The 23,473-nt window shown below is 43.0% G+C and overlaps 1 protein-coding gene across 6 annotated transcripts in view; it reads left to right on the top strand.

Annotated features, from left to right (window-relative positions):
• The first annotated feature begins 2,293 nt into the window (after positions 1 to 2,293).
• CHD6 (chromodomain helicase DNA binding protein 6) overlaps positions 2,294 to 23,473 on the top strand; it is a 203,653-nt gene continuing 182,473 nt past the window's right edge. For 3 of the 6 annotated variants that reach the window (XM_025470093.3, XM_035705855.2, XM_049100162.1), the window contains exon 1: positions 2,294 to 2,469. The gene's annotated coding sequence lies outside the window, so the exon portion shown is untranslated. Of the gene's footprint in view, positions 2,470 to 11,083; positions 11,135 to 23,473 lie in introns of all 6 variants that reach the window. The other 3 variants (XM_025470092.3, XM_049100161.1, XM_035705853.2) reach the window with 2 other exon arrangements.

Genomic DNA, 23,473 nt, shown 5'->3' with positions numbered 1-23,473 from the left:
TGTACATTTGTTTGTGGATCAGTTGTGTACTCCTATTGATTTCTTGTTTGGTAACATAACATCTGTATCTCTATGTTTGACTTCCTATGTGCTACAGACTTTTCTCAAGTTTAAGAACAGGAATTACTGTCTGATGAGTTTGCCTCCCTCCCGCTCCCACACCTCTCATTAATGTCTCTTTCTTCTGTGCCTTGGCACATGCATGCTGCTCCCTCGGTCTGGAGTTCCATTCCTTACCCAACTTGTTTATGTTATTTCATCTTTTGAGAGCGAAGGACATGATTTTACAAAGGGAGGGCCACTTGACTCCCATGTAGGACTCAACAAGTCTGTCTCTGATATAACTCTGCGCCCAGCCCTTTCCCAGGAACTAAAGGGCACAGACCTGAGCCCCATCAGCACTCTTGAGAGTTTTACATCCTTGATCCTGGGTTGGACTGAAGGGGTTGTGGCCATCAATTGCCTGGACCTGCCTCAGCCTCTGCAGCAGCTGGTTCAGGAGGGCAAGCATGCTGTCCCTGTGAGGCAGGGGGAACAAGTAGCTCTCTCCATACTCACTCACCAACAGCTTGGCAGGATTGAAGATCCTCAGGATCAATGTGTAAATCTCCATCTTAATCCAAACTAGATTATGAGCTCCCGGACGACAGGGATATTGTCTGCCTTTGTGTTTACAACAATACCTGGAACACAGTTGGTGCTTAATAGTTTTGTTGTTGTTGTTGTTTTTAAGGAAGGAAGAAAGAGAAGGAAGGAAGAACCATGAGGTATCTTGGACAGCCTTGAGTCAAATGAGAGAAAAGTGGACAAGTGAGGTAGACAGGGGGCAGGGGGCTGCTATCTCTGTATTTTCAAACTGGAGAAATCTCTGCAAGAAAGTCAAGAAGTGGTCCTCGGAAAGGAGTCGGGGTCACAGGACAAAAACCACAGGAACACTGGGGCTTCAAAGAAACTAAAAATATCTTCTCTCCCAGGGTACTGTAAGGTTTGGCTACATCATTACAGCTACTCCTGACAAAGTTGAGCCATGTTCATCTTCAATGTATCCAACAAACTGCTCTTGGAATCCCCAGGACTCAGATCATTCCTACTTTGAGGTAAAATGAGCCTCTACAGTCAGAATCCAGCCATTTTAATTTTATTTTTGTAAGTGAGTGCTAGAGAAGCACCCATAATAGGGGGAAGCAGGGAGTGAGGGGGACAGGTTGACTCACCCCCCGGGGAGAAGGCCAGTAACGGGATGGCATAGGTATTGGGCCTGGCAGTTGGATAACACTCCCTCCCTTGCTCCAAACATTTTCTTTATGGCATTTTCACTACTTGCCCCTTGTATTTACTTATTTGTTGTCTGTCTTTCCCCTTAGCATGCCTATTCCACGAAAGCCGGGCCTCTGTCCTATTGACCGGTATCCCCTGTCTTAGATCAATGCCTGGCGTTTAGTGGATTTTTCAAAAATTAGCTGCTAGCGAACGAATTAAAGAATATTAAACAATTAGTTGAATCTCTGCCATATGCTGGGCCCTGTCCTTGAGGATGCTACAGGGATGGTGGGGGAGATAGGCCTGAACATAAACGTACGGTAGCTCAGCACCTGATTTTTGGGAGGTAGACCCAAGGCACCACCGCAGGATCCCCGCGGCTGAAAACTCCCGGGGAGAGGAGGGGGGGGGCTTGGGAAGGATCCTCGGAGTCCCGTCGTGTGCCCGGAGCGCCAGGAAGGCAGGCGGAGCGGCAGCCGATGTGGCTGGAGGCACAGACTGAAGCTCCTCCGGCTCTTCGCGCGGCTCCTCGGCATCCTGGCCCGACCTGCGGAGCCCTTGCCTCTCCTGGCTGCCGTCTGCGGGACCTCGGCCCAAGCGGATGCCCCCCCCCCCGCCCCCCCCCCGTCGCGGGACCCCGGGCACATCCTCTCGCGCCCCGGGAGACGCCGGCCCCGGGTCCTCCGGCCCGCTAGCCCGCCACCTGCGAGACCTCCCTCCACCTGCGGGCTGAGCCCCCCGCACGCCCGCGCGCGCCCCGGGTCCCCGCCCCCTGCCTGCGGTCTGCGGCGTGCAGGACCCCGCCCCGCCCCCTCGGCCCGCAGGACCCCGGCCCCGCCCCGCCCCCGTGGCCCCGCCGCTCGGTCCCGGGGGGCGGGGCCGCGCGCCGCGGCGTCTCGGAGGCTGGGGGCGCGAGGCAGGGGGCGGGGCGGCCCCGGCGCCGGCCAATCAGCGCCGCGATCACATCCATGCAAATACGAGCACAATGGAGCGAGCCCATCACTCGCCCCTGCAAGCAAGCTTGAAATGGGCTTCCGCCTGAGCGGCGGCCGGGGTGGCCAATGAGCGTGTGTTTTGGGCTGGCGAAGCCCAATGGCGCGGCAGGGGAGGCGGGCCCGAGCTGGGTTAGGGTGTCCTTGCAGGGTGTCTGAGCTAAACTTCACCAAATAATAGCTGTTTGTATTTTGGCTGCTGCAGGAGCCATTTTAGGTAAGTTCTTCTCTTAACTTTTTATTTTCCTCCCCGGCCTCCGCTGGCCGGCCTCGCCCGCGGGCCCGCGGCCCCGCCCCGCCGGCCCGGGCCGGGGTGCCCCTATGAATGGAGCCGGGATGCGGGGCGGCTGCGGCGGCGCCGAGGCCCGGCCGGGGTCCGAGCGGGGCCGGCGGCGGGCGGCCTGGCGGAGGGCAGGCGGCGGCCTGAGGCCTGGGACGAGCAGCCGGCCTCCGCCGCGCCCCGAGCCCGCTCGCGCTCAGGCCGCGCTCGGGCCGGGAGGCCGTCCTTGGGAGTGCGCCGCTGCGGGCCGCGCGGAGGGGCGGGGGTCCGGGCAGCCCCCGGCCCGGGGCCCGGCGGGCAGGGGCGGGGCGTGCGGAGGGCCTCCCCCTCCCCCTCCCCGCCCCTCCCCGCCCCCGCCCCCCCGGGGCGGGCCGAGGGGGACCCCCGGGGGCGCGGCGGGGGCGACCGCTGCTGCGCCGCCGCCCCCGCGGAGAAGTTGCTCCCTCGGCGTCCTGCGTCTGTTTGCAGGGGTGGAGGGGGTGGGGGGGTGGGCTGGTGCCAGGCCGCTGCTCCGGGCGGGGGCGGGGGCGGGGGCGGGGGCCGGGGCCCCGGCGCGTCCTCGCAGCGCGCTCCCCCTCCGCCCCCTTCTTACGCACTAGCGCGCACTCGCCCCGAGACTCGGAGCCCTACGGGGTGTCCAGCAACCCCGCAGCCAAGTTTTGTGCATTTATTAACATTGCATGCTTGGGCTTTCTTTCTTTCTTTCTTTCTTTCTTTTTTTTTTTTTAATTCTAAAAAAAAAAAAAAAAAAGAAAGAAAAAAAAAAAAAGAAGGAATCCTCTGTCCCCTCTAGGGTATTTATTTCCTTCCCCGTTGAGAAGTAACGGAGTCTTTTACTCCCAAATTTCCGGGGACGTTCTTCTCAGATGTGCAGAGGGGTTGGCAGCTACTCGGTCTTTAAAACGACGCTCTTAGGAAATCCCCCTCGCTCGTGAGATGATTGAAATTTGAGTTTGTTTGCAGCTTCAGTTTTTATTTGATCCAATTAAAAATACATAAGCAAGCACTCATATTTGTGTACATAAAGTCTTCCTAGTTCCAGTTAGGACTGATGTGATGTGGTTGTGTGTGTGTGTGTGTGTGTGTGTGTGTGTTTCCGGTAGTGTGGGATCTAATAAGGCAATATAATTCAATTTTCGACTTGTAGGCCCGTGTTCTCCAAATTAGGGTTTTATGGACCACTAGTAATCTGGCCAAGGTTTCTAGTGAATCCTTGGCTTCTCCGGGCATCTCTGGAGCTGTCGTATATACCTTATTCCCCAACCCTCCCAAACCTGCTCGTTTCTGGTGTCACAGATCCACGAACAGAGAAGATACACATATTAATATTTTTATGATTTTTAAGAGCGTCTGCAGTAGTGTCTGAGATTCAAGTTACTGTTTCTCAGATGGCCTATCGGAATGCAGTCCTGTTAATCCCCAAGTTTTGACATAATTTGATGAGGATAGGCTTGTGGTACTTTACAAAAGTGCTGGTAGGGACCCCAGTACTGTGTTCCCAAGGGTGATTGTGAGCTGCCTTTCCTACTGGAGGTCTGTAGCCACTGTGCACTATACAGTAGTTTGTGGATCCGCCAAATTGGCAGATAAGATTGGCAACCTCAGGCGAATAGTTTCTGTGAACTTCGTGGCTCTCTGGCGGTACAAAGAAGGTTTGAGGTCTATGTATGAAAAAACGATTAGACATGAATCTTCAAGTAACATGGTTTATGCCAACCAGAACAGGTGGTTTCATATAAGCAATGCGTGACTGTAACCAAAGGCCTGGGAAAATGGGGAGTGGTAAATGATTAATTTTGGACTTCTTTCTGTCCCAGGACAGATCTCTTAGATGAATTGAGATGGATTATTTAGACTTTTATCTTCATTCACCGACTACTACTAAGAACTAACCTTTACATTTTTCCCCCCCTTTTTGCTAACTTTGGGATCTCCTTTATAGTAACCAGACTAGGATACTGTTCTTTTGCTGTAGTCTGGCCATGGGCGAAATAATTCTAGATGTGTTGTGAAATTAATTATGTCTCTTAGTGATATTACAGTCTGCCTGGAGTCACATCTTTTACACTGCAGTTATTTCTTTGCTTTTTACATTTAGCTTTTCTGTTGTTACAGCATGCAGTCATTCAGTGTGATGTCTTTTGCCACAACTTTTAATATTCCCTATCATTAAAATTATTTTATAATTTATTGATATAGTTAGAAGTTCCCTGAACTCATCACTATATTCGTGCCAACCACACAAGAAGTTGAAAGACCAGTTTGGAGTGAAATGGGAGAGCCACAAGTAACACTGTATTTCTGGAAGATCCTTTGGCAGTTAGTTTCTTATATTTATTGGTTTACTTTTCTTATAACTGTTTCAAAATACCAAAGAAGATCTCAAGCAGAATCATACCTCTATAGAAACCAGATATCGTTGGTGATTTTTGCCATTATGTTACAGAAAACTTACCAGAAACAAGAGACCTTGGGCCACTGTGTCTTAGAGATCTCTTTGATTTATAGAAGTTTGAAACAAGTCTTTTGGTTTTCTTGGAAGCACGGCTTTGCCCCAAGTAGAGGTTGTGGTTATGTCTTCCTGTGTTAAACCGTGAGGAAAAAGGGCTCCATACTTTCAGGCTTGATTCTCACTGTAAGGGGCCTATGTTTTTCCATTTTCACGGAAAGACTTTTTTGTCTTGGTAGTGGCCAAAAGGAGTCAAACATATTCTGAATCCTTCTGAACAGGTTTGGGGATTCAAGGATTCTCTTGCAAAAATATTGTGACAATGACTGTATCTAAATCAGCTGAGGAGACTGTGTTCTTACTCTAGTCCATCCCCTTTGTCCCCCACCCAGTACAGCAAGGTTAGAAGTAGTTTTATTTTTTTTATTTATTTTTTTTTTTTTAAAGATTTTTATTTATTTATTCATGATAGTCACAGAGAGAGAGAGAGAGGCAGAGACACAGGCAGAGGGAGAAGCAGGCTCCATGCACCGGGAGCGCGATGTGGGATTCGATCCCGGGTCTCCAGGATCGCGCCCTGGGCCAAAGGCAGGCGCCAAACCGCTGCGCCACCCAGGGATCCCAGAAGTAGTTTTATTTTTAATAAAGATTTGGTGGTTCACTTTATACTTCCATTATTCCTACAAAGCTTTAGTTTAATTCAGGTGAAAAGCTGCAGTGAATTCCATGGGACTGCCTGCATTCTCCTGTTCCAGGTTATTATATTGAAAACTCTTTGAAATACATAAAATAATAGCTAGGGCTTAGATATCTGTTTCCTAGAGAACAGGTCTGGTTTTTTTTTTTTTCCTTCAGTAGAATGTGACATGCTTGTGAGATAAGCAAAAAGAACTAGCACTGAATGAATACCTGGTGTGTGTCCAGCACTCAGCTGGGCCCTGGGGCTGCAGGGATGAAAAAAAAGTATCCCATTTTCATGGTCATTCTTATGAGATTGGATCGAAGCTCAGAGAGGTGAAGTAGTTTATTTAAGGACATCAAGCTAGTAAAAGTTGGAGTCAGAATTTGAACCTAGATCATCTGGATTTAAAGGACATATATTCTTTCACCAACAACCTTCCAAAGATTTCTTTAAAAAAACTGGAGTATGCAGTCATGTTTTAGTGGTATGGGGCTAAGTTAACTAACATAAGTTGTTCTACACATTTGTCTATTTTTACTTCTTCATTTCCAGAATTTGTCACTGAAGAGGCAAATTAGAATACAGTAAGGGCACCCCTAACCCCCCTTGTCTCCACAGTGTAGGAGAGGTCCTTGTTAGGGCACTTAAGAGTTCAGCCTAGCCTGGTACTAATAAACATGAAATGCAGAGGGAGAATGCAGTCACTTTTTCCTTGCCAAAATGTTCTTTTCTTTAGTTCATTTTGTGGAGGCGTTGATACCCTCTTGAGAAATTCTGTTACTTCCATAAAAGTCCTGAAGGTAGTAAAATGGAGTTATTTTAAAATATCCATCCCTGTTCCCATTTCTGAACTAAATTATTTGCATAAAATCCAGAGAAAAATGTTTTCTTTTTGCTTGTAGTACCTATATGCTTTGATTTTTAGAGTTTGTAATAGTGATTCTTTACGTCCTCCTACGCTTATTCTTTTTGTCTGTTTGCCATCATTGAGACCTTTAGAATCTTTGATAATGTATATGACATTAATAGTTCCTATTTTGAGAAATCATTTTTTAAGTTGATGAACCTTTTTCCTTTATAGTCATCATGGAGGACTTAAAATTTTTTAGCAGGGGAGAAAACCTGATATTTCAATAGATTTCTTTTTTTTTTTTCAATAGATTTCTATGATGCTTTTATCCACTAGCTGTTTCAGAAGAAGTTAGGTACTAAGACAGTATTTGAAAATTTCAGAAAGACTAGGAAGCAGAATTTTAAGATAACTTTAGGACATGAAATGTAAGTTGGGTTTGAATTTTCTAAGTAAGTAAAGGGAAAGTTTTATTTTTCTCCTTTATTAATTAAAGATTGTTATAGGGAGTATTCATTAATCTAATTTTATGGATCAAATATATTATTTTATCAGTAAATTTTAAATATATATATATTTTAATTTTAAATATATTTTGAAATTTCTTGTACATTATGTGACCAAGGTATTTTGTTTTTGGAATATCTATACTTTTTTTTTTTTTAAGAGTTATTTATTTAAGAGAGAGCAAGGGAGCGCCTATATACGCATGGGGGGGCTTGAGGCCTGAGAGGGAGAGAATCACAAGTAGGCGTCCTGCTGAGCAAGGAGCCCAAGCATCTCCATCTCAGAACCCTGAAATCATACCCTGAGCTGGAATCAAAAGTTGGTCACTCAACCAACTGAGCCACCCAGGCACCCCTGGAATCTAAATACTTTTTAGTTGTAAGATTGTTTGCATATAAAAGGTCAGGCTTCAAGTTAAAAGGAGTTCTAACTACTGTGGTAACCTTAGCCTTACTTTAGTTTCTACCTGTTCAGGTTGAGGCTTTTTATCCTGAGATTCATGGACCCTTATGGAGCTGTTCTGTGAACTCCCCAAAATAGTATATGAAATTTTTGTGTGAAGTTTTATGGGAAGTGACTCCATTCTTTTATGCTTCTCAAAGGGATCTGTGACTCCCATCCTCCTTTCCTCTACCCCTCATGTCTTCCCATCCTCCCTTCTCCCCCACCATCTCTTCCCACCCACATGCAAAAGCAGTATTAAAGATTATTGATGGGCATCCCGGGGTGGCTCAGTGGTTTAGTGCCACCTCCAGCCCAGGGCATGATCCTGGAGACCTGGGATCAAGTCCCGCATCGGGCTCCCTGCATGGAGCCTGCTTCTCCCTCTGCCTGTGTCTCTGTCTCTCTCTCTCTGTCTCTCATGAATAAATAAATAAAATCTTAAAAAAAAAAAAAAAGATTATTGATTTAGGTCATTTCAAAAAGTTGTCTTGTATGAGCAAAGTCTTTTCCTGGAGACAGATTTGTTGGGCCTTTTTTTTTTTTTTTTAATTTTATTTATTTATGATAGTCACACAGAGAGAGAGAGAGAGGCAGAGACACAGGCAGAGGGAGAAGCAGGCTCCGTGCATTGGGAGCCCGACGTGGGATTCGATCCCGGGTCTCCAGGATCGCGCCCTGGGCCAAAGGCAGGCGCTAAACCGCTGCGCCACCCAGGGATCCCTGTTGGGCCTTTTTTGTGCTTTAGGAGGTGATGTAGTCTCAGTCTGGACCAGTTAGCCTGGGCTTGGTGAAGTACTCCAGGCAGCATCCAGACAAGGGTTATGCCCAGAATTCTCCCCTGCCTTATTTTTATGCTTGGGAAACTGTTCCACACCCTTGCTCCTATAGCCTGATAAAAGAGCAGCTTCTGCAGATGGGACTGGAGGGGTGGCCATGGCTAAAGCTCCTGACATTTTCTTGCTTTGAATACCACTTACTCATTCTGTTGCTGCTTCATTCAGTATGTTTAGGAGGAAAAGGTTTTTCCCTAACATTATAAAAGAAACATTTAAAAAAAACCCTTCATTTTTATATTCCCTAGACTTTGTATATACCTTGAAACTCTTTTGTTAATGTCAATTTCAAATGGAATTTTTCTTAATGTCTGGTTGAGCGTGTGAGCTTGTTTTTACAGATAATATGCCTATATGTAGAGTTATATTAAACCAGTTGTTACCATAGGAAAAAGGATCAAAAGTTAAAATTCTCAAAGCCTTATTTTATCATTTGCTTAAGTAAAAGTCAAGCAAATTAGTAAAACAGAATTCTAGAGTGACAAAATTCTAAAAGTAGTCTCTAGGAAGTGGCCAAACTTGAGAGATCCTGGAAAGTTCATTTGTTGGGCCAGACCAGAAGATGAATAGAAGAAAAATCCATTTCTTTGGTTTGATATGTAAATGGAGGAAAACACTATAAGCTTGAGGCAGTTTGGTTAAGGGCATTGACGTCCCATGAAGGGATTCTGTTTGGTTTGTTCCTTCCCCTAAGTGTACATGAGCAAAGAAGCGTGCTTGGACTGTTTACTTTGGGTTCAAGGAAACCATCAGTATTCTAAGAAATTCTTTGAAAGATTATGTCCGGTAAGCTAGTACATATAAAGCATAGGTTTTATTTACTGAAAGAAATTTTGTATAATTTAACACAAAGACTTTATTAATGTTCATTTGTATATTTTGGCCTAACAGCTCTTGTAAAGTTAGCAGTCTAAATTCAACTGTAGATTAGCTTGAAGAAGTCAAGGCACCATCCTTGTTGACCATGTGGCGGAATCAGAGATAACTGTAAAAATGTGAAATAAGCCCTTTTAGGTCAGGGTTGCTCATAGTATGCAGATCTGTGCAGGTCTACAGATTGTTTGTTACCTGTCTGTGGTGAGATAAGTACAGAACTTGAAGAATGTAGATGTATTTACAGTACTTTTTAGAAAATTGATTTGTCTGTTGAGTAATAATAAAAAATGTAAGTTTATGTATAGTCTTTGTTTTTAAAAAAGTTTTTTCCTGGGCAATTCATTTTTCTGGTATTTTATAGAAGTATTATTCCATGATGGATTGGGAGAAAACAAAAACTAGTGGGGTATTTTGTTTTGTTTTGTATTTAAGTAATCTCTACACCCAATGTGGGGCTCAGACCTACAATCCCAAGATCAAGAGTTGCACGCTTGGGGCACCTGAGTGGCTCAGTTGATTAAGCATCTACCTTCCGCCTGGGTCTGTGTTCCAGTCATGGTCCTGGAGTCCTGGGATTGAAACATCCCCCACCCCCATCCCCCGGATTGGGTGCTTCTCCCTCTCCCCCAACTTGTGTTCTCTTGCTCGTTCACTCACTCTCAAATAAATAAATAAATAAACAAAAGAAACAAATAAATAAAACATTTAAAAAAAAGAGTCACACTCTGTTGACTGAACCAGTCAGGCATCCTCAAAAAGTAGTTCTTAACCATAGGCAGCACTACATAAGGTGATATGTAAAATCACCATTATCTTGCAGCTTGTTTAAAATGCACATTTTGAGGCCTCATTCCAGACCGACTGAAATAAATTACCTGGGATGGGGACCCAGTATTCTTTGTTTTAGCAAGCTATACTGATAAATTTTGTGCACATTTAAATTTAAGAAACATTGTTCTAGATTAACATTGTCCAATAGAAGTCTGTGCTATGATGAAAAATGCCTTATCTATGTGCAGTACCTACTAGTCACACATGTGGCTTTTGAACCCTTCAAAGGTGGCTAGTATGACCGAGGAACAGAATTTTAAATTTTATTTAATATTAGTTAATTTAAATTTAAATAGTCACATAGTGGTATTGGCATTTGACACCACAGGTCTAGATCCTCTAGAGTCCCCCTTTCGGGGAGGTGGGGGGAGTGGAGTTTTTCCCCCTTCATTTAGAAAATACAGGATAGGACAAGACTATCCTATAGTTTTAAATGAGATGGAGCAAATCATAGAATAAAAGTTGGCAAGTTGGCACTTATTTGCCCATTTATATTTACCTATTTTTATCTAAAAGTTGATATTAAGAAAATAGTAGGGTCAGGAAACAAATTTATATCTATGTCACAAAAGGTTTTGCAAACAGCAAGGTAGCTGTTTTAGTGAGGCCTTGTGACCCTTCATGGCTGTGACTAACTGCCTGATGTCTTGCAGTATGACTTCTGAAGCTTTTGTCTTTCCTATAAAGATTTAAGCTTTTAAGTGCAATACTGTAGCTTTCCAGTTTTCAGTAGAGAGCACTAGTTGTTGGGAGTTCTCATTACTTTAGACTGGGTAATGGAGATTTTTCCTATGTAAATTATTATTGGTTTATCACCTTACTTAGAGGATGGTTTTTCATTTTATAAAGGTAATCTTTGTTTTTAATAATATTCAGCAAGGTTCCCTTGAAAAATTGAGCCTTATCTTCTGTCCTCTTCCAATATATTTAAAAACTGATTTGTTAAAAGGATTTCTTTTACTCATTAAGGATTGTATATGCTTCCCTGCCTCCATCCCCATCTACTTGTACTTCATATTTAAATTCCTAAAAATCAAAGATGGCCTTGGCTCTACTATATTGATCAATATCCTTTGCAGGATTGAAGATTATTCTGTGATTGACAAGTAGAAGGAAACATGGCTATAAAAGTAAGTGACGATGCACATGTAGAATCATAGCCTTTTAAAATGTTGTCCAGACATGGTGAGTCTTTTCTAATTGTACCATAGTTTTATTAAATATATTTGCCAGGTTTTAGGTTTCCAGGTAGGAGATTGTTAGTCATATAGGCAGTGACTCTTGAAGCATGAGAGACAGTAGAGGTGTCCCATGTTGTTTATACAGTTAGAATGGGTAGCTTCCTTAAAGATCATGGATAGGACTGCAGGAATAGGAAAATTAATATAGCAGTGTTGGTTGGCTTTGTTTATGGCATGAATTAGTGTATTGTCTTCCATTGGTGTTCATTAGAGACCAGCACTGTTTCCCATTTTGTTGTAGGGACAGTCTTATATTCTCAGAGAGAGTGAGGATGTACTGGTAGCTTGTCTGGCAGGGACTTCTGTTTAGCTGAAAATGATACAAGTATCACTGATGGAGAGAGGAGCTATTTTGTAACATGTTGCTTTGCAGCTCTTTTTTTTTTTTTTTTAATCTGTCCAAGGAGTTTCAAGTTCTTGATCTCTAGGTATGTATTTGGATTACTGCTTTGGAGTCTTTTTATGTATTTATTTTTTTTAGGAGAGAGAGAGTATATGGGTGGGGGCAGGGGAGAAGGGGCAGAGGGAGAGGGTGAAAGAGAATCTCAAGATCTCAAGCAGGCTCCATGCCCAGTGCAAAGCTGGACACAGGCTCAGCTCACGACCCTGAGATCATGACATCATGACGTCGGTTGAAATTAAGAGTTGGACGCTTAACCGACTGAGCCACCCAGGCACCCCTGATTTGGAGTCTTAAGGAATTGAAAAGCCTAGTCTGTTGGTACTGAGATCTGATAGTTGACAGATCCCAAGTTTAACAATGTTTGTTGGTTCCTTGCTTCAAGTTTGTTCCCATCTTTGTCACTGGTTCCCAGAGCTGGGACTGGAATGTTGTAAGAAATGTTACTAAAAGACTGATTTCATAAGCCATGGCCAAATACCAGTCTCCTTATTTACACATAATAGTCCTACTCTGTCCATCCTTATCTGCTCTAATGCAGCATTTCATGCCAGCAGGGCTCTCCCTAGGTACTGACTTTCCCTATGTTCAGTCTTGAACTAAGCTTTGTTGTTACCATTATAGCTGTGGCTGTGGCAGTTATTTCTAGTTTAAGCGTTATCAGGGCTTACATAATTCAGCATCTCAACTAGATTCTTCTCAACCAAAGCCTCTTTCTGGCTTTTTAGGATTGAAGAAGAGTAGTGTTGGAAGGGACTTTGTAGGCCACCTAGTCCAATTTCATCATCTTATGGATGATAGAATGGATTTATACTCATGTAAATATTTTGTGAGACCATAGAGCTGATCTATGGCCAAGGTAGGCTTAGAATTCAGATCTCATTTTACTAACTAGATCTCTTTCCCTGATTGATGGTTAAGGTCCTGAAAACCCCTGTGGGAGAATTCCCTTAAGAACTTACAGGGATAGGGGATCCCTGGGTGGCTCGGCGGTTTAGCGCCTGCCTTTGGCCTACGGTGCGATCCTGGAGTCCAGGGATCGAGTCCCATGTAGGGCTCCCGGCATGGAGCCTGCTTCTCTCTGCCTCTCTCTCTCTATGTCTATCATGAATAAATAAATAAATCTTAAAAAAAAAAAAAACTTACAGGGATAATATGGGGAAGTTATGTTCTGAGATTAGAAATGAATCTCTGAAAGGCTGAATAATTTTTTTAATGTTTTCAAAGTAAAGATATCAGTGGAATTTTACATGTTTTAAATGAATAAAGATGTGTGGTACTATTTTGGAAACTCTTGTTTACTATATCTTGTTTACTAGAAACATTTTGGCATATCCCTCCCTTTTATATCTTTTTTTTTAAATAATAAATTTATTTTTTATTGGTGTTCAGTTTGCCAACATACAGAATAACACCCAGGGCTCATCCGGTCAATTGCCCACCTCAGTGCCCGCCACCCCCTTTTATATCTTTGTAAAAGGCCTGTGGTACTATTTTGGTAACTCTTGCTTACTGTTTTTTAGGTTGGAGGTGGGCAGTAAAGCAGAGTTTACTGAGCGATACAGTATAAAGTTCCCAAAGAGGGAGGAGACCCGAGAGGGTTGTCTTCTTCTTTACTATTTTTTTGCTTCCTAGAAACTTTTTGGCATATTTCTCCATTATATATTGTGAAATTCGTTGTAAATTTACCTTTGGGTTATTGCAAATAACATGGATGATTTCTTTTTTTTCCCCAGATCTCCATACTTGTTCAGCTTTTTAACTTAGGGTTATTAGAATAGGTTTTTCCCAGACCCCTCAGTTGTGATAATAATAGCAGCTGCCAATAATTGAGCACTTACTATGCTCCAGGTGAGGTGTTAGGCTCTTTCATAGTGTGGTAGTTGTTAGGGCTGCACACTGATACTCTATTTTTCTTTTCTTCTGGGTTCGTGGTAGGATAGCACTTACCCCTCACCTTGAAATTGTGCATGGCTGTGTGACTTGCTTTGAATATTGAAATCTGAGTGCAAGTGATGTGAGGCACTTCTAGGCAAACACTCCTTTTTTTTCTGAAGGGGATCTGAAGTGGTTGTGTAGTGTAAGCAGTAAGTCTATGCTTTAAACCACTGAGTTTTTGTGTGTGTGTGTGTGTGTGTGTGTGTCTGTTTTAAGATTTTATTTATTTATTTGAGACAGAGAGAAAGAGAAAGCAGGAGTAGGCAGGAGGGGCAGAGGGAGAAGCAGGCTGCTTGCTGAGCAGAGCTTGATCCCACAACCCTGGGGTCATAACCTGAGCCACCTAGGCACCCCACCACTGAGTTATTTTATTTTATTTTTTTAACCACTGAGTTTTTTAAATGGAGTTTTAACTGTAGCATAAACCAACCCATCCTCTTGAATATAAATATACATGGATTCTTATCATTGACCCTTTTTTTTTTTTTAAGATTTTATTTATTTATTCATGAGAGATACACAGAGAAAGAGGCAGAGACACAGGCAGAGGGAGAAGCAGGCTCCATGCAAGGAGCCTGATGTGGGACTTGATCCTGGGACCCCGGGATCACACCCTGAGTTAAAGCAGACGCTCAACCACTGAGCCACCCAGGTGTCCTTCTAATCATTGATCCTTACGGCTAAGTGCTAATATTAGCCCATTTTGCAGTTGAGGAAATGGAGACAAAGGAATTAAATTTACTTATCTAACAGAACTGGCAGCCCAGGCACTTTGAGCCCTATATTCTTTTCTTCTTTTTTAAAGATTTACTTACTTGTTTGAGAAAGGGAAGGAGAGCATATGAACAGGCCAGGGAGAGAGGGAGAGAGAGAGAATCATCTAGCAGACTCCCCTGTAAGCATGATGCCCAACGTGGGGCATAATCCAGAACCCTGAGATCATAACCTGAACTGAAATCATGAGTCAAATGCTTAACCACCTGAGCCACCCACGCGCCCCAAGCACTACATTCTTTTTTTTTTTTTAATTTTATTTATTCATTCATGACAGACACAGAGAGAGAGAGAGAGAGAGAGAGAGAGAGAGAGAGAGAGAGGCAGAGACACAGGCAGAGGGAGAAGCAGGCTCCATGCAGGGAACCTGACGTGGGGACTCAATCCCAGGTCTCCTGGATCACACCCTGGGCTGAAGGCGGCGCTAAACCGCTGGGCCATGGGGGCTGCCCAGCACTACATTCTTAAGCATTACTTAAGTTTGCTGCTACCGTGTATGCTGTACCAACTCAGTACCCATAACATCATGCCAGAGCTTATGTTTACTTCTTTGTTCCATGCCTTCTTACTGATGCCCCTGAAGTTCCATTCCAGGTCCAAGGGTCTCTCACCAGCATTTCTCTTTCCCAGTGTTGTACTGCAGAAACCTCCATTCCTTTCTGTTGTCTGTTACTTACTTTTACTACCTTCTGGAATTCCATCTTTCCTGTGAGGGTGATAGTTCCTTGCATTAGATATCCTTGCATCTCTAAAATTTTCAGAGTAAATTTCTCAGAAGGCCACAGTTGGCTTTATGAGTAGGCTGCCCAGCAATCACTGAGGCTTTGCAGTGTAGTTAAGTGCATGGATTCTGCAGCCAGACCACCTGTTTGAGTCCCAGCTCTGCCACTTACCGGCCATGTGAACCTCTCTCTTCCTCAGTCTCCTTGTGTGTACAGTGTACAGTATTATAATAATAATACCTATCTCATATAGTTCTTTTGGAGATTGAGTTAATTTATGTAAAGCCTTGGAACAATGCCTGGCACAATTGTAAGCATGATATAAGTGTTGGGTATTATGATTTTGAAGAATCAGGCATCACAGGCCAAGATGAGTGAAGATAACTCATTACTGAACTTAATCTTTCTGATGGTAAGATATTAAAGGTTTAATACCACAATTTAAATTTTCCTCTTGTTTAACAGGGATTGCTGAGCAACTCTACAAGGCACTAAGCTGGGGGGGTGGGGGGTGACCTAGAATTTGCCCTCAAAGAATTTATAGTATAAAGGGGGGAGATAAGATATACATAAATACCGGTATACAAATAATTGTGTTGTTGCCAGGTAGCCCATAAAAAGTGTCCTTTGGGAATTTAGAAAAGGGGGAAGTGGGAATCAGAGAAGACTCTGAGTTGGGGCACTTACTAGGGTTGGAAAAGGCGTCAGGATTTGGATGTGGAGACTGGGTGTGGTAGGGAGGAAACTGCCAGGTGAAAGGAAGCATTAGATCAGAGGCCCATAATAAACATGTTCATTCATCCATTCAGCAAAAATATAGTGAACATTTATTTTTAAAATTTTATTTATTTATTCATGAGAAACACAGAGGGAGAGAGGCAGAGACATAGGCAGAGGGAGAAGCAGGTTTGCTGTGAGGAGCCTGATGGTGGGACTTGATCCCAGGACCCTGAGATCATGACCTGAGCCAAAGGCAGATGCTCAACCACTGAGTCACCCAGGTGCCCCTATAGTGAACATTTGCTATGCGCTAGGCATTAATGTCAGCCCTAGGGATGCAGCAATAAACAAAACAGTTCCTGCTCTTATGGAGCTTGCGTTGTAGTATTTGAATATACGGAACCATAATGTATCAAGTGGTGATAAGGACTAAGAAGAGTTGTAAGGAGACAGAATAGATTTATATAGAACAGTAGATTCATTTCTAATGTCTTTCTTAAGGTATCTTTTAAGGAAACCCAAAGCCAAGCTAAATGGCTTTTTTGTGTGTACCGGGCCATATTTGTGCTATTTTCCATGCTCACAGTTCTCTGCTCTTCTTTCTTGGCTGTCTAGACATTTTCCTTCCTTTGAGACTTGAGTTCAAGTCCCAGTGTCTTGTCTTCATGGGTCTATCCCCCTCTGTATCTGCCAGAAGCACTCTTTTCTGGAGTCAGTTTTGGCCTATGGAACTAATTTGGCGTTTCCTATTGAATTACGTTTGTCTTTTCTCATATTTTTTGTCATTTATTCCACAAGTATGTGATGCCCATTTATTTAGTAAACAATTTATTGGACTTTCATTTTGTTTCAGCCATGACGAGGCACTGGGAACTTGAAGATAAATGTACATGGTCTGTGCCCTTGAGGAATGCACAGTCTGTTGGGAGGGAGAGAAATGTAAACTGCTACTACAAACATCATGATAAATGTCAAATTAGGGCTGTGTCCAAAGTTTTGTTGGAATGCAAGAAGAGGGAGCCAGGGGAGTTAAGAGTTTTGAAAGGAAGAAACTTTTACATTGGCTCTTGAAAGTTGATTTGTATTTTAATAGAGACTGGGATGGGTGTCTGTGAGTTTGGAGAACCTTTTATGCATGGGATGAATCCTGTGGGGGGGGGGGCGCAGAAGGAAATGGTAAGTTCATTGAAGCTGGAGAGTAGTGCAGAGTTGTGGATTTGGGATGGGTGGTAGGCCTGGAGGGATAGATTGGAGACGTTGAATGGCTTTGAAAATGATGTAAGGAGTTGAGATTTGTGTGGGCAGTGAGGAATCATCAGAGGTTTTATGGCCAGAGAATAGATTGTATTTGGTACTTGGGCAGCCAGAGGTTGGTTTAGATCAGTGCTGCTTAAATTTTCCTGCGTATGAGAATTACCTGGAGAGCTGTAGAAAAACCAGTGCCTAGGTCACACAGTAAAATCCTTTTCTGGAGAAGGGATCCAGATAATGGGTTTTTGATAACTTCCCAGGTGATTCCAGTGTACCCCCCAAGTTTGAGAACCTGTGGTTTGAGAGGCCTGATGACAGGTCAGTAAATGAGGCTGTTGCAGTGGCCTGGCTAGGAGAGAAGTCTTTGAATTGAGGCATTGCGAACATGGAGACTAGGGAGGACTGAGCTAACCATTGTTATTTTCCTTCACTTTTCTCTGTATTTGTTTTCAACAAAATTGTGACCCCCAGGGGTGCAAGGTCTAGTCTTTGTAGTTTGAATTCCTCAGAGATATGTACATAGTAGGTTCTCAATAAATATTTGCCTTGATTAAAGTTCATTTTCTTTTGTTCAGCTACTCAGAGTTGAGTACTTAAGGGCATTTTTATTTCATTTGCTTATTTCCTTTTTGATATTAAATAGAAATTCCTTTAGGGATGTGACTGGATGGAAATGAAACTTTTTCGTCTGTTTTACTTCCTCAGAATTCCAATTCAAGATTTTGGAAGTTAAAATTCACTAATTAAAACAATAAATATGCATATGAATTTGGCTTATCCATATGATCTTTCCTTTTTAGTGCAAATGAGCAAGTTTGCTTTTAACTCTTGGCATTTGTGTAAAACCCATCAGTGGTGATATACCGTTTAAAGTAAAGAATCCTGAGAAAGTATCTAGAATCTTAAAAGTACTTTTTAGAAAGTTTTATTTATTTAGGTAGTCTCTACATCCATCATGGGTCTTGAACGCACAACCCTGAGATCAAGAGTTGCACGCTCCACCAAGCCAGCCAGGTGCCCTGAGATTCTTAAAGTATTGTTAAGGTTTATGTTCCACAACATGTGGATAGTGAACCTTAACACTAGATTCTGTTAATGTATGTAACTCAGGAAATTTTCCATGTGGTATAGAGTCTGACTTGCCTTGTATACTTGAAATATATTTGTCTCTGAATGGGGATAGTATTTAAAAAATGCTGTGAATCATTTTTTAAAAAGATTTTATTTATTCATTCATAGAGACACAGAGAGAGAGAGAGGCAGAGACACAGGCAGAGGGAGAAACAGGCTCCATGCAGGGAGCCCGATGTGGGACTCGATCCCAGGTCTCCAGGATCACGCCCTGGGCTGCAGGCAGCGCCAAACCGCTGCGCCACTGGGGCTGCCCTCTGTGAATCATTTTTATATCAACTCTCCATTCTCTATTCTAAGAGAAGCGAATTGGAACACACAGAAATTAAAAAACTTTTTTATACTTGATGCCATTTATACCTCCCCTCTGTCATTTGGCATCTTGAAAAACATCAAACCTACAGAAAGTTGTAGCAATGATATCATTAAACACCCATCCTCCTTTACCTAGATTCACCAGTTACTGTTTTGCCAATTTTTTGATTACTTGCTAGCTTGTGCTTGTGCTCCGTCTTTGTAGCCTGATCCTTTGAGAGTTACTTGCAGACAGACATTATAACAGTTCACCCTAAATATTTTGCATCTTAATCCTGGGAGAAAGGGTGCACATAATTATAATATAATTACATCATTCAGGACACTTGACATAAACCTGATATATAGTCCATTATCTAAATATTAAGATTCACGTATTCTCTAGCTTTTTAATTTTTCCTGCTCTTGAATTCAGTTAAGGACCATGCACTGTATTAATAAGTTGTCATGCGTCCTTACATTGCAGTATCAACTGGTGTGACCCAGTAGTCTCAGGATTTCAGGAACGGAAATGAAAACCTCTGTAAGGGTCATGCAGCCCAGCTTCCCATCCTTCTTCCCTGCTTGCCTCCTCCACGCTCTCCCTGGCTGGCTGGGAGTGACCGCCCGAGACTCATGGCAGAGTTCTGAAGTGGGACCTCATACCTGGTGCAGAACTGCTTGTGCACATCTTTCTTTTTTTTTGTGCACATCTATCTGAGGCTAGGAGAGGTTTTATCCTGGACAGGGTAATTTTTTGTTTTAGGGTTAAAGCCATTCCAAGTTGCCCAGGTGCTTCACTAAGAAAATGTAGTTTAAAAAAGAAAGGGAAAATGTGATAGTGTAAATGAGACTTTGAGAAAAGATTTTCATAGGTGACTCAACATCATCTGAAACATAAGTTATCTTTCTACTGTTTCTTGAGGACCACTCCTCATGACCTTGTCTTTATATAGTTCATGGGGCGGGCTTTCTTTTCTTTCTTTCTTTGTTTCTTTTCTTTCTTTGTTTCTTTCTTTTCTTCTTTCATTTATTTATTCATGAGAGACAGAGAGAGGCAGAGACATAGGCAGAGGGAGAAGCAGGCTCCCTGCAAGGAGCCTGATGCGGGACTCCATCCCGGAATCCTGGGATCATGCTCTGAGCCAAAGGCAGATGCTCAGCCACTGAGCCACCCATGCGTCCCTCTTTTTTTTTTTTTTTTTTTTTTTAAGCTATTAGAACCTCCCTGCCCCCCTTTAAATATTGCAATGGTTGTGTGTTTTTGTCTTTTCACTCCTCCCTAGGCAGACTTCATTCCTTTTGCTTCAACTCTTCATGATCCTAAGATCTGTTTCCATTCTCGTCCTCTTTGCTTCAAACTCTCATTTCCAGCCTTGGCTTTTAGCAGCTTCAGCTGCATGTCCCACCTCAAAACTGAACTCAGTATCTTTTTGGGTAAACCTGAGCACGAATTTGAATATTGGTGGGGAGATGAGAATGAGATGGTTTTTGGCTAGGGAATTAGGAACTTTAGGCTTGTGCCCCTTATTAGCCCTTCTCCCCCTACTGCACTCTACCATCCCCAATCCCTCAAGGGAAACAGGTGAGCCAAAGGCAGGCCTTGCTAACACTGCCATTTCTGGCTCAGTGTGGAGTCTTGGGAATTAGGCTTCATAAAATGAATTCATTTAATCCATTGTTTTTCAGGTTTTTTTTTCCATTATCACTCCCCTAAGAAGGCCTTTTAGACAATTTCTTTTTTAACATTAAAGCCCTCCTACCCATGAAATTTTAATACCACAAGTATATAGTGTATCCTGTGTATATACTATATTTATGTTTGTATCACACATGAACAATTAAGAGATTATAACCTTCAAGAACCACTTTTTGTCCCCTTGGAGTGAGATTGCTCCATTGAAAATACATGTTTTAACCTAGACTGGAGGCAGTCTAATGTCTAGAAACAAAGCAGGCCAAAGAGTCTGCCGTTGTCCACAGAGAATTTGCCTTAGGGTCACATCTCACTGCTGAAACTAGAGTTTCCTGATCTTGTTGTGACCACAACTCACAGTAATAACAACACAGTATATTAATTCAAAGGTTTTAATACTCAGTATATATTCTTACTACTTGTGATGCACTGTATCTACTGTATTCTTTTAAAAATAGTTCCATTAAGATAATTACATACCATAAAGTTACGTTTTTATTCTGTAAAAAAATTTTTTTAAAGATTTATTTATTTATTTTAGAGAGGGGGAGAGTGCAAGTAGGGGAGCGAGGAGGAGAAGAGGGAGAGGGACAAGCAGAATCTGAGTTGAGTGCAGAGCCCAACGCAGGGCTTGAGCTCATGACCTGAGATCATGACCTGAGCTGAAATCAAGAGTCAGATGCTTGGGGCAGCCCGGGTGGCTCAGCAGTTTAGTGCCACCTTCAGCCCGGGGCATGATCCTGGAGACCTGGGATCAAGTCCCACACCGGGCTCCCTGCATGGAGCCTGCTTCTCCCTCTGCCTGTGTCTCTGCCTCTCTATCTCTTTGTGTCTCTCATGAATAAATAAATAAAATCTTAAAAAAAAAAAAAAAAGTCAGATGCTTAACTGACATAGCCACCCCGGTGTTCCTGTTTTGTAAAATTTTTAATTTAAAAAGAAATGCTAGTTGTGATCCACTGACTCGAAGAAGCATGACAGCCAGCAGGAAGAGTAATGCCAAGGCGTAGCTTGTCTAGAGACTACCATATGTCCACCAGAGAGGTGAGAAGAAAGGCAGACAGAGTCCTAACCACTGTGCTTATTGTAGACATTGGACTTTGTTTCAGTAAATGCCCTTGAACTGACCAGACTGGCAGTTTTACTCCTTGGTATTGGATGAAGACTGGGAAGCATATGGCAGAGGAGGGCTGTAGTGAGTTTTTTAAGCCCACAGGTAAAAATGCTCTGGTGGCAACCATGGCTTGCCTCCTAAGCAGGTGAAATGGGCAACTTTATTCTTTGGTTTGTGGTGCTAGCACTGCCCTGCCCCCCTTAAAGGAAGGAAGAGAGGCCCAATGGGGGAGAGAGGATGAGGGGGAAAAAGTTGATCTAACATTAGGTAGTAGAGCCTGAAATTCTTGAAACCCTCATTATTTAGTGGGTTTATCCATAAGAATATTTGACAGAGTGACTATAAGGATCTGTGTATTTGATTAATTTGTTGTCATTAATCTGTGAAAAGAGTATAGAGCACCGAGGAAATGAAATAGGAAGCTATCAGTTTTTATTAGAATGGAAGAGGAGAGGGTGTAAAGAATGACATGTAGCTTTGCTCTGTTGGGGGGTATTTATGGTCAGAGGGAAACCCTGCGTATAGATACGCAGTATCAGCTGTGCAAACATGGAAGCAAGTGCTAGAAAGGCCAAGAAAGCAGGTTTTGCCTGTCTAATTTTGGCCCCAGTGCCAAGCAAGGCAGGAATATGGTGGGACCAAATAAAGCCGAGGCATTACATCCCAGAGAGTAGAATAATTAGAGCAAACTCTTATTGAGTGCTTATATGCTAGATACTAAGCATTTTATATTTATTCTCTCATTTAATCCTTTAAAACAGGGACACTTGGGTGGCTCAGCAGTGGAGCGTCTGCCTTTGGCTCAGGGTGTGATCCTGGGATGGGGATCAAGTCCCAAATTGGGCTCCCTGCTGGGAGCCTGCTTCTCCCTCTGCCTCTGTCTCTGCCTCTGTCTCTCTCTCTCTGTGTCTCTCATGAATAAATAAATACAATCTTTAAAAAAAAATCTTTTAAAAACAGTGTGAAGTTATAGGTAACCAACCTATTACTTTCCTCATTTTACCGATGAGGAAACTGAGGCACAGGGAGGTAAAGAAACTAGTTCAGGGTCACATGGTTACTTGTTCTTACATGTAATAGAAATGCTCAGGGCACTGGAGACCCTGCCTTGAAGTGAGTGAACCCACCACTTCTGGGGCCGTGACTGCTGTGCCATACCTCTTTTCAGGAGCATAGCCTACCTGGTGGATCTCATGATCTTTACTTAAGTCATTTTGTCTCCAGGTTGCCACCCTGAAGTTCACTCTTAGAGGCTGGTGACCACAATACTAAAAATAACATTGTCCTAGACAATATTTATAGTTTTTTCACTCCCTCTGGGTACAGACTGTGCCTTATCTGGGAAATACCACTTATTTTAGGGCTTGTCCAGTGGTAGTCATATTTCAGGTCAGTTCAGCAGACATTTACATGCTTCTTAAGGGCGCTGCCATGCAGTCAGTGCTGGGGGTGATCATGGTATAGTAGGGAAAGACAAAAACCAATATTTGAATTGCAGTGAAACTAAGGAGAACAGACAAAGGAACATTGAGGAGGGTAAGGAGGTTAGGAAGAACTACCCAGAGGAGTTAACATCTAAGTTGAGTTTTGAAGGATAAAGAGGAGTTTGCTCGGTAGGTAGACAATTGTAGAATAATTAAGTGAAAATTGCTGGAGAGATGGACAGAAGCTCCCTTCTGATATTATTGCCAGTGTGTCTAGATTCTTAATGCAGTAGAAAGAACTTTGTAAAATTCCCTTTTTTCCCCTAATGTCTTGAAATGTCTTTGGGATCCTAGGCGTTAGCAGTAGTGCAGTCAGTATATCTAGGGATTATGCTTTGGGCCTTTTAAAAGAGGGAAAGCTGCTATCCCATGTAGCACCTGCAGGCATGCTGCAACTTTGGACAGAAGCAAGTGTCCTTGTATGAAGGGATGATGATGTTTCCAATACCCTAGCTCTAACCAAAGCTTTTTTGTTTTGTTTTGTTTTTAAGATTTTTGATTTATTTATTCACGAGAGACACACAGAGAGAGGCAGAGACATAGGCAGAGGGAGAAGCAGGCTCTCAATTCCTGGACCCCATGATCAGGCCCTAGCTAAAGGCAGATGCTCAACCGCTAAGCTACCCAGGCGTCCCTCTAACTAAGACTGATTGCAATTGCTTGGTGAGCTTTTTCTTCTCTTTCTCTTTTAAAGAGTTATTTAT

Source organism: Canis lupus, chromosome 24 (genome assembly GCF_003254725.2).
Source record: "Canis lupus dingo isolate Sandy chromosome 24, ASM325472v2, whole genome shotgun sequence".
NCBI classification, from domain to species: domain Eukaryota; kingdom Metazoa; phylum Chordata; class Mammalia; order Carnivora; family Canidae; genus Canis; species Canis lupus.
This window is presented reverse-complemented; position numbering and strand designations above follow the sequence as displayed.